The sequence below is a fragment of the Peromyscus eremicus genome, chromosome 10 (genome assembly GCF_949786415.1).
Source record: "Peromyscus eremicus chromosome 10, PerEre_H2_v1, whole genome shotgun sequence".
In the NCBI taxonomy this organism is placed as follows: domain Eukaryota; kingdom Metazoa; phylum Chordata; class Mammalia; order Rodentia; family Cricetidae; genus Peromyscus; species Peromyscus eremicus.
This window is the reverse complement of record NC_081426.1, coordinates 63,530,105-63,538,236: the sequence shown is the minus strand read 5'-3', so window position 1 is coordinate 63,538,236 and position 8,132 is coordinate 63,530,105.

The window sequence follows — 8,132 nt, the reverse complement described above, 5'->3', positions numbered from 1 at the left end:
ATGCTCTACCTTAAAGTACTCTGTCTCTACATTTAAAGTAGATCTCTTTTTTTTTTTAATTTTGCAATACAATTCAGTTCTACATATCAGCCACGGATTCCCTTGTTCTCCCCCCTCCCGCCCCCTTCACCTTCCCCCCCCATTCTCACCTCCTCCAGGGCAAAGCCTCCCCCGTGGACTGAGATCAACCTGGTAGACTCAGTCCAGGCAGGTCCAGTCCCCTACTCCCAGGCCGAGCCAAGCGACCCTGCATAGATCTCTTGTTAGTGACATATACTTGGACTTTGTTTTGTTACTCAATGCAGCCACGTTTTGCTTTCAATTGCACTATTTATATCTATGCAATGCAAGTGTTGATGTATTTGGGTTAAACCTGACATCTTGTTAAACTTTTTAGTTATTCCACTTATTCTATGTTCTTATTTGGGTTTGCGCATTGTAGAATTCTGATTTTTCATGCTGAACCAAAAAGTGCAAACAACGTGTTTTTGTAGAACCTTTTGCTAACTTATATTTAATGCTTTGTGATAGATATAATTCCAAATTTAAAAAGTAAGACTATTGGACAATAACCTTTCATAGCTCAAAATCAATGCATTAAAAATGAGTGAAGCAATCTGACTTTGTAGTGGTGAAGCAATCTGACTTTGTAGTGGTCTTATATTCATGACACGAGACATATTACTGGGCTCACAAAGAGTTCTGTCTTTATAATTCTATATAGAAAATTTAACACATTTTCAATATTTATTGCTGTGGTTTTGTGGGGTTATGTAGTCTAGCAAAATTAAATGGCAATATAACATGTCAAATACCTTCCTCAAGAACCAGAACAACAGCTTTACAAAATCTCTCCAGAATGATCCCAACTGAAAATCAATATCTATACTCTTAATTTGGTATGCCAGAAAAAAGAAAAACACTTTTCATTGTAAGTGTCTTGTAAACAATCCAACTGAAGGAATTCCATTCTCAAAAGATGTTGAAATGAGTTGGGAAAATGACATCTCATTTCAGCAGTCTAGGCAAAACTAAAAGATGTTATTTTTTTTTATTGGTAAATTTGAAAACACATGATAACACTCCAAATCAGAAATGTGCAGTTTTGCAATACATTATTTAAATAGAAGGATTAAAAGAGAGCTTCTACATTCTAGGGAAGAGTGAAAGTACTGGAAGTCATCTGTCAACAAATCAGAGTAGATGGGAATTCAAATTATAGGATGATGTGGTTAGATTCCATAACTTGCAGCTCGCCTACTTTGAGATTTAGTTACAGAGTTTTGGGAGTGATTGCAGAAGCAATGGTTCCTAACTGAGACCTAGCAGAGGGAAACATAGGCGTTCTGTGATTGATTGTGAGTTCTCCAGCCACGGGCTCCTGACTATGTGGTGCGACACAATTCTAATTAAAAAGCTGTTGATACTTTCATGTTGCACTAGTGGGCACCTCTTCCCTGGTAGGTCATTATTATAGCTCAAATGATTTGCACTGGGTAAAATTGTTGCTGACAATTCTATCCAGCACCCTACACAGAATTTCTGGTACTATAGTACTGAGGAGGCTTCCAGTACTTGTCCAGCTTGAATATTTGTGTCGTGTGGCCAAAGTGTACAGCAGTAGGATCTAGAATTTGAAAGGAAGACTTTATTGCTGAATTAAAATCTTTTCATGGGCAAATAATTTTAAGGACAAACATCCTCAGAGCTGAGTTCATTTTTAAATCAGAGATCAAAACAGCAGAATAAAACCTTTAAAATTAATTTTACATTTATTTTGGTGGTTGTGTGTCTATGTTTATGTGTGTGGGGTCACGCCACTGTACATATATAGAGGCCAAAAGACAACTTGTGGGATTCAATTCTCTACTTCCACTGTGTGAGATCCAGGCATGAAATTCAGGTCTCTTCAGGCTTGGTAGCAAGCACCTTTACCTGCTAAGCCATTTCACCAGCTTTAAAACAAAAAATCTTAAAATTAGTTAGAGTGGCATACACCTGTAATCCTAGCACCTGAGTGGCTGAAACAGGAGAATTGCTCTAAGTGCAAGGCAAGACCCTCTCTGAAAAAAAGGAATATTGTGTAAAGAGTTTAAAACTGGAATTCAAAGCTTCAAATTGTTTATTAATTACAGAAACTGGGGGAAGTTGGGTCTTCCATCACAGCTTTATTCTCCCCCTTTAAAAACTGTGGTACAACAGGGTGGTTTCTATGGTTACATTTGGCTTTGAAGTTGTAAGATATCAGTGGATCTGATATATGCAAGATCAATACGGATTTTTTTAAAAATATTTTTCCTCCCCCAAATCAAATTGTATAGTTGCTTTAGTATTTGTGGGGCCAGCAACATGTTTCCTGTAGTTTAAATTCTCCAAGTAATAGTGGGTTTCCTCCTGGATTCATTCTTTACATAAACAGATGTTAGATATTTAGGACTCAAGTCCTGTGAGAATAAATAAAATACCATCCCCACTGCTGGAAATCTCAATTATGATAGAAAATTATTATGTAAATGATTGACAGATGTTCAACAACTGTCAATAGCCACTGAAAATAGAACCCTTACCTGGTGGTCATAGATTCTCAAGAGAAGTGCTATTTAAAGTAAATTTTAAAAATAGGTTATATTTTACAGATAGATAAAACAGGAGGGCAACTAGGCGGTGATGGCGCACGCCTTTAATCCCAGCACTTGGGGGGCAGAGGCAGGTGGATCTCTGTGAGTTTGAGGCCAGCCTGGTCTACAGAGCAAGATTCCATGACAGTCACCAAAACTACACAGAGAAACCCTGTCTTGAAAAACCAAAACAAACAAGCAAACAAACAAGAAAATAGAAGGACATTTCTGGGGCAAATGACACATGAGACTGTGTGATGACTGAAAGATTTAGTAGATTCTGAACATTGTCACTAAGGAAAAAAATCGGTCTTATCTTTTTTCTGTTATAAAACAAATAAAAGTGATTTCATACAGTTTCATGCTCTTCATGCATCCTATTTATCAGACATGAAACTTTTACCCATTGTGTATTGCTTCCAGTGAATTAGATTTTCCAACACTGAATTTTTATGGTAAGGGAAGTCTCCCAATCCTTGTATGCCCATCCTACCGTATTTTTAATATTGTCAGTTGTGTTGACGTTCCTTCTCTTCCCAAGCATAACAGTCAATCCCTTTAACTCTGTTTTAAAATTATGGTAATGCCACTCCATGCAGTAGCCACCAGATGGTAATGAAGAGCAGTCTGGCTGCACGCATTACCACTGGGTTGTATTCAGGCTTTATGGGTTTGTGTAGAGAATTAGTTTTTGATAACTCTGTCCAATTGATGCCAGCTGAGGTACACCTGTGACAATACCCAGATTGTTTAGTTTATGTGCCTCTGACTGTGTGACAGGTTCTGTATTCCCTGCCCCCCCAACAAAAAAGTGAAAATAGAGGAAAAAGGCATAAAATTTCCTACAGTTATGCCTTTTCTTGTTATTTAAACATTTGAAAAGCCAAAAATGTTTGTGTATAGAATGGTGAGTGAAAATACATGCAAACTTCAGAATGATTTGCTATTTTACTCTAATTATGAATATTTCTGAAGTATTGTTCCTTTCATGCCACTCTTAAGCCGATAGAATACGCATATTCTATACAAATGCTTATAATTGCAGAACATACAGAGCAAGTTCTATGATTTTGCTTTTTGGACCCATTTAATTGCCAAATATATTCCATCACTGTTGTTTTCCTAAAGATTTTAAGGTGAGGTTCTGAGATTTATATGGATATCTCCATGCTAGAATGTGTATGTATGAATTTGGGTGTTCACCAATGTCCTTGATTTGGAGTCACACATTTGGCTGTGAGCCACCTGTGTAGGTGGTGGGCACCAAGCTCAGGTCCTCTGCAAGAGCAGCAAGCGCTCTTAGCCAATGAGCCATCTCCCCAGTCCCTAAGGTAGTATTTTTTTTTTTGCAAAAGCTTAAACCATTGGTTATACTTAAAATGTACATTTTAAAATTTGCATTAAGTAATTATGTTGAAATAATTTGCTTCCATTTCCTAGTAGTTTTTATTTCCTAAGATTTTATAATGCAGGTACAGTATCAGACAAAAATATTAAAGGGACCAAATTAAAATATGGTGACTAATTTAGAATCTAAACAGTAGTTCATGTATGCTTAATATTTATATTTGCTCCCATATCATGAGAGCTTGTCTATTTCACAAAATTCATCATTGTAAGACAAATAAGAGGATAATCTTTTATAAGTTTCAAGTTTCTATAGAAATTTAGCATCATCTTTGGAGCAAGTCATTGGAATTCAAAAGCAGGAAAAATATAATTTAATTAAAACATCAAATTTTAGCAAAACCTAAAAGGTTAGATGAATATTTAATCTATTAATCCTGTATGATTTATGGCACTAAAATAGAAACAGTAAGATATAATCTCTTTATTATCTGTCGACTTCCGTTTTTCCACCCACATTTTAAAATGCTTATTTCTTTCTTTCTTTATTTCTTTCTTTCTTTATTTATGTGTGGGTTCCTGAGCATGCAGATGCCTAAATAGTTCAGAAGACAGTGTTGGAACCTTAGAATTGGAGTTTCAAGGAGTTGTGAGCCACCCAATGTGGGTACTGGGAACAGATTCCAGGTTCTCTGCAGGAGCAATAAGTGCTCCTAACTATTGAGCCATCTACCCAGCCCCATGTATCAACACTTTAAAAACCTGGAGCTAGGGAAATTCCCAGGAATCCACAAGGATGACCCCAGCTTAGACTACTACCAATGGTGGAGACGGTGCCTGAACTGGCCTACCCTGGTTATCAGATTGGTGAATACCTTAACTGTCATCATAGAACCTTCATCCAGTAACTGATGGAAGCAGATGCAGAAATCCACAACCAATCACCAGGCTGAGCTCCAGGAGTCCATTTGAAGAGAGGGAAGAGGAATTAAATGAGCAAAGGGGTGGGGATCAAGATCATAATGAATCATGGTAGTGAAATCTACAGAGACAACTGAACCAAGCTCTTAGGAACTCAGGAACTTTAGACCAACAGCTGTGGAACCTGCATGGGACCAGACCCTCTGCATATGGGAGAGAGTTGTGTAGCTGGGTCTGTTTGAGGGGCCCCTGGCAGTGTGATCAGGATCTATCCCTGGTGCATGAGCTGACTTTCTGGATCCCATTACTTATGGTAACACCTTGCTCACCCTTGATGCAGGGGGAGGGGCTATGTCCTGCCTCAACTGCATGTACCAGGCTTTTCTGTCTCCCCCATGGGAGAACTTATCCTTCTGGAGGAGGGAATGAGGCATCAGAATGAGGTGGAGGTTAGGCATGGGTGGAAGGAGCAGAAGGAGGGATGAGAGGAGCATCTGTGGTTGGTATGCAAAATGAATAAATTTTTTTTAAATAAAAAAAGACTCATGTCAGACATGGTGCTACACATCTCTTATTTCAGCACTAAGGAGACAGAAGCATGTGGGTCTCTAAGAATCCAAGGTCAGCTGGTTTATACTTTGAGTTCTAGTCCAGCAAAGGCTACACAGGGAGATCCTGTCTCAACAATAACATAACTAACTCATGAGCTGGAAAATCCAAACCTAAGCTGGATATATTGCCTGTTTGGGCATCCCTCCCCCTCAAAAAACATAATATTGCAACTCAAGACCACAATGGGATCCTTCTTCCACGGCAGTTGGTCACTGTCTGCCAAGATCTCCAACCCATTGGATGAAGAAGAGCCTTAGCATGGACAGCAATCTGCTTTATTCAGTGACTTTAGTTTTAGTATTATCTGATGAGATTGAGCTCTTTCAAAGTGGATGGCTGTAGAGTAATTTTAATTTTACCCATAAAAACAACTTTTGTAGAGACATCTAGAGTACTTTACCAAACATATGTGTACTGTGATTTTTCCCAGCTCACCCAAAATTAACCATCACAATACTCACTAAATGGTATTTAGTTTTTGTTTTTTACTTTCCTGTGGAATGAGGGATCTAAAAATTTGTATAGAGTCATAGCTACTCTTCAATATCCTCAGTATCCTTCAATATACTCAGTATCCTTCAGTATTTATATCTTTGTGAATTGTCTTTGCACAAATCTATTAGACCCTATAATCTGCTTTGACCAATAGAAAGATGCTCTGTATTTTGAAGGTTTTGTTAAGATGTGGTCAGCTTCATATTGACTGTTGGGGAGGACACACAGTATTTAAGGAGTTTCATCATCTTTATACCATCATCTTGTGAGGAAGCCTAATCTAACTAAGACAGGAGAGAGTGATGGGGGAGAAAGTGCAACTAGTAACCTATGCCTCCCCAGGTGTTCCAGGTTGCCCAGCTAGGTGTCCATCATGTAAAATTCTAAAGCAGTGTCTAATACCTTGAATGGGCACAGATAAATGCGCCACTGTTTAACTATGGTAGTATTATGGACCTCTATGAATAATTGCCATAGCCACATGATAAATGCTCCGAGAAACCACCATAAAGCATTGTTTTAACACAGCAAGTTTTATATTGCTTTGTTTCACACCAACAGTTGTTCAAAACAACAACAATAATAATAAAACAGGAAATACTGAACATTCAAGTCCTTACTACTGCATTTGAAAAAAGTTAACATTTTCCACATTTCCTTCAGATATTTTTTTCCATTGAAACAAGGCATTACACAGTTGAAGCAGGCATTGATCCTCACCTTTACTATATTTACTCTTCCTTTTCCCAGATATTTACTATATAAAGTTTTGTGGTTTTTCTTTCCACTCATATTTGCTCAAGTGGCTATATTTATGCCCATGAACAATTTACAATGTTATTTTTCACTTTATTCATTTTTTATTTTTAAAATTTTATTCAGTTTATATACCAACCACAGATCCCCCTCTCATCCCTCCTCCCGCTCTCTCCACCCATGCCTAATCTCCACCTCCTTCCAACTCCTCATTCCCTTCTCCAGAAGGGTAAGTTCTCCCATAGGGGAGACAGCAAAGCCTGGTACATGCAGTTGAGGCAGGACACAGCTCCTAACCCTACATCGAGGGTGAGTAAGGTGTCACCATACGTAATAGGACCCAGAAATCCAGGTCATGCACCAGGGATAGATCTTGCCAGGGGTCCCATATGCAGAGGGTCTAGTCTGGTCCCATGCAGGTTCCACAGCTGTTGGTCTAAAGTTCTTGAGTTTCTACGAGCTTGGTTCAGTTATCTTTGTAGATTTCCCCATCATGATCTTGACTCCCCCACCCCCCACCCCCTGCTCATTTAATTCCTCTTCCCTCTCTTCAACTGGACTCCTGGAGCTCAGCCTGGTGCATGGTTGTGGATCTCTGCGTCTGCTTCCATCAGTTATTGGATGAAGGCTCTATGATGACAATTAGGATATTGACCAATCTGATTACCAGGGAAGGCCAGTACAGGCACCCTCTCCACTACTGGTAGTAGTCTAAGCTGGGGTCATCCTTGTGGATTCCTGAGAATTTCCCTAGCACCAGATTTCTCCCTTACCCCACAATGTCTCCCTCTATCAAGATATCTCTTTCACTGCTCTCCCACCCCGTCCCTCCCCTAGCTTGACCATCTTTATTAATTTTAATTGAATATTTTGCTGAAAGTATTTTTCTGCCTTTTATTTTGCATATTTTATGGAAAATATCTCTAAGTAGATGGATGGATAGGTAGATAGATCTTATTTTCTTCATTTTAAATGCTACAGAAACATAATCTTTGTGTGTTCAAAATGTTGTCCCCAGTGTTGTGAGAGTGGCAGAACCTTTAAAGGTGAGTGCCTACATACAGGTTATTTGAGGCATCATCTTTCAAAGAGATTAAAGTAGTTCTTGTAGGAACCTGGTTAGTTCCTATGATAGGGTGGTGAAAAAAAATAGAGCAAGTCTGACTTGTCCTCATTTTGTTTTGGCTTCCTGTCTCAACAGCTGACTGCCCCTCTCATAAGCTCCTACCAGGATACCATTCACCATGTTGTGATGTAGCTAGCAGGATCCTTACAAGAGCCAAGGCTATGCTACCTGGATTTTAAGCCTCCAAAACTATGAGCTGCATAACCCAGCCTCAGATATTTTGGTATAGCTAGATTATAACTGAAACAATGTGTTAT